This window comes from Manis pentadactyla, chromosome 12 (genome assembly GCF_030020395.1).
Source record: "Manis pentadactyla isolate mManPen7 chromosome 12, mManPen7.hap1, whole genome shotgun sequence".
In the NCBI taxonomy this organism is placed as follows: Eukaryota; Metazoa; Chordata; class Mammalia; order Pholidota; family Manidae; genus Manis; species Manis pentadactyla.
Window position 1 is genome coordinate 52,160,404 of NC_080030.1, and position 7,503 is coordinate 52,167,906.

General features: G+C 40.5%; 1 long non-coding RNA gene across 1 annotated transcript; it reads left to right on the plus strand.

Moving 5' to 3' along the window:
• Nucleotides 1-1,101: 1,101 nt before the first annotated feature.
• On the plus strand, nt 1,102-7,070 carry LOC130679932 (uncharacterized). Its single transcript, XR_008992927.1, has 3 exons — nt 1,102-1,536; nt 4,478-4,611; nt 6,081-7,070. It is a non-coding gene; the product is annotated as an uncharacterized LOC130679932 (long non-coding RNA).
• Nucleotides 7,071-7,503: the final 433 nt, after the last annotated feature.

Sequence of the window (7,503 nt, forward strand, 5' to 3'; positions counted from 1 at the left end):
AAAAGAAATACTTCTGTGAATTTTTCAGGTCTCAAGGAACTTGTACTTTTCCTAGCATCTACAACTAACATAGGTCTGTTTGTAGCATCTTCCCTTCCTTTCCATCTGTACTCTTCCTTGTTTTCTGTGTCCTGATCATCTCTATTTTTTATCTAGTTCTAGACACCTAGAGAGTTTATTGCCATGCAGCATGCTACTGTGATTTATAAGTGATCAGTAATGATCAGTCGAATTTGTGGCTACCCAGTATGGTGTAGCCCCCCCACCCCCCACTTTTCCTACTGTTCTATAAGAACAGCTGTCCGCTGCTTCACCCTGGATATGTCTGGCCTTGAGAAACCTTGAAAACACAGCATGTTGTACCCATGAGTAAGGAGCTAGATAAGGCTTTGAAGGCCGGACCCCTGGTCATGAAGGCCATACACACGCACATCTTCAATACTTATGCAACCATGAATTAGCACTATAGCAGTATAAAAAGTACAGCTTTATGCAGAATAAAGTGGCTTCTTTTGAGCACTTTCCATGATGACTCCACTGCCTTCTTTGCTCTTTGTGTCATCCCAAGACCTCAGTGGCAACCCCAGGAACCCAACACTCAGTAAACGAGAAACTAGATGGTATTAAAGTACGCACGAAGTTTCATGCATGCATGCACATGCACAGCATCATCACTGTATGCTAGTCACTTTGTATGTGATTCCATTTATACAGCAACCCTATGAAGTAGGTACCATTCCCTTTTCCATTTCATTGATGGAGAAAATTTAGCTCAGAGAAGCTATATAGTTTGCCCAGTGTTATCCAGTTAGTGATAGTTTTGGACTAAATAGATAACCATTGAATAACATCAGTTTCAACCACATGGGTCCATTTCAATGCATATTTTCTCAATAAATATATTGGCCCCAACCCCCACATTGTTCAAGGGTAAACTGTACATTTTATAGTCATCTGGTTCAGAGCAATGTCTCCTATCCCACAGATGTAATCATAACAATGTAATAGCTCATGCTCTTTAAAATAATCTTGATAAAGTATGACCTGGCTCTCCCACCCACCCACCCTCTGTTCTTCTGGACCTTTTTCCTTTCTCCCTTGCAAATTGAATGTCTCCAGCATATGGACATTACCCAGCATGCCAGGTATACGTCAGGAAATGTTGCCTTGCAAAATAATAACAGGATCTGCTTCTCAGTGTTTGTCAGTGTAAAAACAACACCCTCTATATTTTCCAGCAAATGTGTCATATGGGTCATTCCACTCATTGGCAGGTGGACTTGTTCTTCCTGCCGACTGAGTCAGTCAGCATCGGAACATTTGAATGGATGTATGTCAACCTCCTAGGAAGGAAAAATATCAATATCAACAATACAATTTGTAAATATTGAGAGCCGTAATATCCACGAGGGTTTTGCCAATTGATTCTGACAACATCTCTGAGATGTAGATAACACACCTAGTAAGACTGCCCCTGATTTACAAATGAAGAAATCGAGGTTGAGAGAAGTTAAGAGATTTACTGAGAGTTAACAGGTTAGTAAGTGCTAAAGCATGGAATCCAGGTTTTTGCTTATTTCTTTCAATTGGAGTGGAGGAGTAGAAAGGAATGAAACGAGTCACATGACAGGGCCTGGACAGGGTAAATGTGGGTGAGAACCTAAGAGCCCTCAGCAGTGTGAAGAGAAGCCCCCTCCTGCAGGAGAAGGAAGACTCCACACAGCCTGGGGGAGGGAAGGAGGGTGGCAGGGGCAAGAGAGTGCACACCTGGAACTTGGCTGTTGGCAGGAGAGACTGTTCTCCAATGTTCTTGTTCAGAAAGTAAATGCATTTGAAATGCTGAGGACTCCACATACATTCTGTTAATAATTTACCAGCTGAAACCATTAAAGATGTTGACAAAAGATTTTCCATTTACTATGGGTGTCTATGGGTGATTTGAAACCACTCGTTACTTTTATAAGCTCCTGGGTTATTTCTGAGTGTCCCAACTAATGGGCAGCAGCAAAGGCGGCTCAGACCAGCAGTGGATGGAGTTTTAGTTTGAACATACAACTACCTGGACTCTACTGTCAGGCATTTTGCTCCTAATTCAGGGAGAGACTGTTGGGCCAGTCCTCTGTAGATAAACTATATTTGCCAATAGATGAAATTTATAGTGAAAGTGAATATCCCTGCAAGAGAAGCTTAATATTAAAAGTAAATATATATTCCCAGAAGAAGCCCATCAAGACATCACCAGAGCTCAATATTCAATGAAGTGAAGAAGCATAACATTCTTAGAATCAAATAATTTCATTCTTTCAGAACAGGGGGTGAAGTTCCTGAAGTGAAAGGAACAAACTGTCCTTGCTGTGCAGGATGAACAAGTTCTTTTAAGCTAATATTTGTAAACAAAAACCAAGCAGTACAGTACTTACTATTTTAAAGTTCTGGATTCTTGTTCCATTTCTGCCATCTCCAACCCCCTTGTATATGTGTATCAGTTAGAATGCATTTGGCTACAAATAACAGAAAATGCAACTAACAGTGGTTTAAACAATGAGGGCATTTGTTGTTTTTCATAGCACAAAGCCTCTAGTTATGGAAGTTTCAGTCTGGTTACGTTAACAGCTCCATGACTTGTGAGTGCTCGCTCTACTCTGCCATACAACCTGGACAGGTTGCCCCAGTAGACTGGCTTCCTTCCATGGCTCTGAAGTGACTGTTGAAATGTCCAAGTCACCCATAGATGATGAGACTCAGAGGTAACAAGGGAATGCCTACCAGTTATAGTGTAAGAAACTTTCCAAGAAACTTCGTCAAACCATGTCACATGGCTAAGCATAAACCCAGTCACCTGAAGGCTCATGAATGGAATCTCCTAAGTGACTTACCCTAAGCAGGACATACTCCCTGGGGCTAAAGAGGGGGCCCAGCCTGCCTTCAAGCATATGGCCACTCAGAGGAGAGTAAATAAAATTAGAGGAAAGGAGGGAAGATCAGTGTTGCAGGCAATAAGGATTATCTACCATACCAAGGAACATCTTGTCTTCTTTATGGCTCAGTTTCCCTGTATCACCAGGTTAAAAACTAGACTAGAAGTCACCACTAAGATTCCTCTAACTGCTAAAATTCCACAATTCAAAGATGACAATGACTCCATTATCCCCACTTAACGGAAGAATCAACATGACTTCATGAAAATATTTTCCCAGAAAACAGTTGAGGTTAGAAGGAATTATTATGCAATGTGCCAAATGAATGACCACACTCTTACTGTCAAATGCACCATCCATTAATCTCTATATATCTGTGAGATAAACAAGACTATATCACCAGGAAAGGTAAACTGAGGCAGAGGAAAGCATAACGAGTAGGCCTCACCCAGGTGCTCTGACTTTGTCCACATCTCTAAGTCATGAGTGGGAGGAGTGGGACAAGTCACACTTACAGCAGTAACCTCCAAACAGAGGTGTGCCATCTACATAGGGTTCAACAGTGATCCATCCAGGCCTGGGAAGATAATGCTGGAATTTCTATTTACATTTTCATCTCATCTTTTAATTTACATATGTAATGTTTCGTAATGTGCATGATGGATCAGTGTAGTGGTAGTGTATGCATATAATTTATAGCTATGTAGAAAGAGAATATGTGGACTGGTAAATTTCTTACTTAAAGAATGAACAGTTTAAAGCTTTGGAGATGATTGGTATAGATCACACCAGCAGTTGGATGGCTTCAGCTATTCCACAGAACTGGAAGGAAAAAAATATGTGCAGAAACTGGTACAATTGGATTTATGATTGCCCAAACTGACAAACCCCGTGCTGGGGTTTAGAATACTCAATTTTCAGTAGAAGACATTCCTGACTTATTTTTACTATTTGATCATTTTTCAAAGGCTTTTACTTTGTTTACCAAGAGACCACTTCTATCATTGTGTTCCTCCTCCCCCTCATCCAAAGCAACTCCTATTTTAAGAAGTGTTAGGCTTCGTCTGTCTGGCTCAGCATAAATGTCGCTTACTGGTATAGTCAGGAAGTCAGAAGAACTTCACAGGCTCCCACTGTTTGCACACTCAGTTAAAAATTGTGCATCTACTAAGTGCTAGACAGGAGGCTAAAAAGATTTACCAAGACTCCTGGAACCCAGTGTCTAAAAGGAATACTCCCAAGTCTGGAGAGATACCCACAAGAAAGGCACAGAGAACATTAGACAGCTCCGAAGAGGGTTTAAAAGCAGACTGCGTGGGGAAGTCTGGAAGACAGCAATGGATGGAGTGGATGTCAGGGACCCCCATCAAGGGAGAAATGACTCTTAACCTTTACTGAGTCTTGAAGAAGAGAACAGCAGATCAAGGGCCACATTCCTTTCACCAGAAGAAGCCATACTGGCCAGGCCCTGGACTCCACCAGAGGAAGGAGATGTGGGTGGAGAGAGAGAAGGTGGGGGTCTCTTTTACCTTGTGAACCTTATCTCTATCTCCCTCCAGCCTCTCGTGACTCTGAAGGTGTGGCTGGGGTGTGGACCTAACTCTCAGTGGAATGCGGCTTTCCCTGGACACCTAAGGGCACAGGAATGCACGGCTCCCACAGCTGCCCCAACTCTCAGGAAGGCAAGGCAAAGGTATTTCCAGGGGCCCTTGGCAAAAAGAACTCAGATAGTATAATGGTTTTAGGTAGAGAAATTGCAGAATTTAACCTCTGTGTATGTGTCATGTAACAGATTATAAGGGGTTTATTCAATGAATTTAATCACAAAATTTGCTATAAGAAAATTGTAACCTGACCTCAAATTCATTCCAATGAGTCAGCACTTTTAAACTATACGCTGAAAGAAAGACTGGACATTTTTACTCAGAAAAGCTTGTCTTCCTTTAATGTTCTTCTCTTCCACACTTCAGTCTTTTCAGGGCTTTGTTCAGTAGCACCTTAGAATTAGATTTCCTGCCTTAATTCAAAAGTTCGGGGGAAAGGGCGGCTTAAAGGTAGGAAGAACACCCATATTGTGACTCAGCAGAAGGCCTCTCAGGGCTGCCTTCTGTTACTTTCAGAAGAAACGAAACAAGGTTGCTTAATCGCCCCTTTCGAAATGAAGGGAAGGGATGCAGGGAATGAGGAGTCAGAAGGGCAAGACTAGAGTTTATCACAAGCAGAAAAAAATCTTTTTGTAAGAAAAACAAAACATTTTTATACCATCGAAATAGGAAATCCATCAAAGCATTGTGGAGCTCAGTCCCTGGCGGTCACAGCAGTTGGGGCTTGGGCAGGGAGGTGGTGGAGAGAGACAGAAGGTAATCTGTATCCAGTAGGCTTTGACGAGATGGTTAAAAACAAGGCAAAGCCAAAAGAAAAAAAAAAAATGCCTTTGCAGTCAACTTTTGAACGTTGTTCAAGTTGAATGAGAAAACTGAAACTTGAACTCAACTTACATCCCATCCCAAAATAGGTGCCCTTGCTGAGGAAAGCAGCCTGGACCCTTTCTGGAGCCTTCCTTCACGGCTGGAGAGCACATTGACAACATTATTCTCTCTGAGATTGATGTTAATTTTAAAAAGTGAATGTAAAAAATCTTAAATACTAAGACATTTTTGCCTTGATTTACAAAGGTTTTACCCATAATGTAGTACCTCTATCACCTTCAAAAAACTAGAGTCAGCACCTCTGAATGGAGACCTCTTATCCTTTTTATCCATTTTCCCTTCTTTCTCATTGTTGGTTATGATGTGTACCAAAAATGCTTTGAAACCATTCTAAAAAAGATAAGGGCGAATGCAAGAAAAAGACTGCAAATGGGTGAATTTGGCAATTTTTTTTTTTTGGTAATTGTGAAGAATAAGGGAGAAATTTGATATATTCATTGGGTAACACAGAGGGAATAGATCCTGCATATATACCTATCTAAAGTCTCATTAATTTAATATAGACATTTCCGTACCAATTATCTCTCTCTGTCCCTCTCCTTCCCTCCCTCCCTCTCTTGTGTCTCTCTCTGTCTCTGTGTCTCTCCTTCAGTAAACTTCATTTTATATGTGACTTCTCCGTGATATATTTACTCGGTTGAATTTTTTTAAATCCTGTTTTTTTAATGTAAAGCAAACATGGATGTTGACTGCATTTCTGAGTGGATTCCATCTCCAAAACCATTTTGAGAGACTTGCAGAGGCAACAATTCCAAGGAGCCTAGGATGGCAGGCCCCGGGCTCCAGGTAGATGCCATCTAAAGCATGTGAAGCAGTTTTAAAGATTAAACAAGACTATGTTGTTCTTCACTGACCTTTCATCCTTTTGTGACTGTAGCCAGAAAACTTGAAGCTGAGGTAAAAATAAATGGTAGATGGGATAAGCCTGCTTTATTCTCAATGTGTTTTCAATTTTATACTTTTTTTCCAAAGTTAGGTCTTTAAGGTGGATCTCAGTTTACAAAAATGACAAATAAAGTAATGGTCATAATCTCAGATTCTAATCAACTAGTTGCTTTCTTTCCCTTGTAATTTTTTTTGGCTGGTGCTCCCTTTTTCAAAATATTTCTCTATTTCTTTGACACTATAAATATCATGGAAGTGGGAATATACAATTTCAAAGTTCTGGACAGTTTCATTCTTCCTGTTTCTCTCTTAAGTCAATCCTTACTGTTGTCACTAAAAAGTCACCTATTCACAAGGCAAATGGAAAAAATTAAGATTTGTCAAAAATGACGCTGGCCCAGAAATGAGAAATACTGTTGAAATTTAGGAAATAATTTTCTAAATTAAAGTTTTCTGGGCAACTGTCACAGCTGAATTCCCCAGAGGGTAACTCTCCAGGGCTGACTGCTGACCTTGTTTCAGCAAAATGCACATCAGTGCCACACTCAGTCCTTGTGGCCACATCACCTGACATGTTTGATTTTTTAAAAATGGTGCAGGGACTCTGAAGTACTAGGCAACATGTGAGTAATAACAAACATATCTACTTGGTCTTTTACTCAGCTGTCACTTCCATTGCAAAAAGCTTATTTGAGAATTGTTGTTATTGTTGCTTACAGTCTGCTTGGTCCCTGGACTCAAGGGTTCTCCATCTAGGAAATGAGAAATGGCAAACAAAAGGAATCTGCTCTCACAAGAAAGGCGAATACACCTCGTGTTTCACCTTTCACCTTATAGGCCCAAAAGGATCATCAAGCAAACCAAGAAACATTTTTTTTTTGACAAATTCAAAAGAGATATATAGGAGATTACTATGTAATTGTAAGCTATAAAGAAAAGTAATCAAGAAATAAAGCTGCTCTAATTTACAAGAAAATGCCATGAAAATATGTTCTTTCTTAAGATTAAGGGAGGCCACGGCAATTTCCCATCATGCGTTTAGACATACGAACAGGAGTTACAGCATTGAGCCTGAGAATCTCAGCTCAGGGTAAAATAAAATTGAAGCCCTCACCACCCTTCAGCCTAACAGAAGAGAAAGGTTTTTCTGAGCAGATCACACAGACATACATGGGGTAATCTTAATCATCATAACAGCCAACATTTTCTCA